We start from the raw sequence: 1096 nt of genomic DNA, 5'->3' as shown, positions 1-1096 counted from the left end.
AAAATATCATTCAATAGTCATGTGACATTTCATAAGTTAGTAGAAATTCTCTCAACTCTCGTAGAAAGACACTTGTCCTAATCAGGTGTGCAGTTGTAAGAATGTTTCCAAGTTATTATTAGCGTGTCGTATTTACGATGCTTTCTACAAAGGAATGTCAATAGCGAGGATAATGGCCTCCCCTTTTTTTTCTACCACCTAATGGCTTTTTCTCAAGGCGGCTGGCACACCTGGCCGCTCACAACGATTTACGTCACGGTCACTTACCTTTCATACCGAAATATTTACGACAGCAGTTTTCGCTACAGTGACAGTCTCAAATAAAAAATTCACAGGTCGAAAATTTGCGTTACAAATGTGTAGAAACAAAATCCTATAAATATAACAGTGTCCAAAAATTTTTCGCCGGCATTGTGATACATTCACGCATTTACACACATTTCCTACCTCTTAAAGTACGATTCTTGGTTTCCAACATCCTTTTCCACAAGTCAGTGTCCCTAACCGCTACTCATTACTCCTTACCTTATTACACATATATATATTCGTCGACGCTTCTTTAATATTTCATTATATGAAATATGTAGCATAATCAAATTCCTCATATAGCATCAGCTTCTTGACCATAAACATACCTCAGCAGCATAATACACATCGTCGTCGTAAAAATAACATCATAACACCTCAGTCAACTCTCAAAATCGTCGTAGCTTCCTCCAATAGTTTCAAAACCTAAAAAAATTCTCTGCTCATTTCAATAGTGTCATCAACCTCAAACGTACTTTAAAAATCATGATCCCATACCAAATACATAATTCAAAGCTCTCATAGTACCACAATGGCTCCGAAAAAATATGAACAGTTCACGAAGTACTGACAAAATACAATTTCATAAGTGTGAAATTATTCAACTGTGTAATTACGTAAACATCTGTCACTAACATAGTAAAAAAATGTTTGTTTCTCTGAGGTAAATAATCAGATAGCTGTGTAATTTGTGTGTTAGAGAAATATGGTACCGATGTGTAAAGTTGTATAAGCAAATACCACATTAGCTAGGGTTCCTTGTGCTTGCCAAACACATGGTACACAAAGT

This window comes from Schistocerca nitens, chromosome 1 (genome assembly GCF_023898315.1).
Source record: "Schistocerca nitens isolate TAMUIC-IGC-003100 chromosome 1, iqSchNite1.1, whole genome shotgun sequence".
Classification (NCBI taxonomy): domain Eukaryota; kingdom Metazoa; phylum Arthropoda; class Insecta; order Orthoptera; family Acrididae; genus Schistocerca; species Schistocerca nitens.
The sequence above is the reverse complement of the archived record's forward strand: the minus strand, read 5'-3'. Positions refer to the sequence as shown.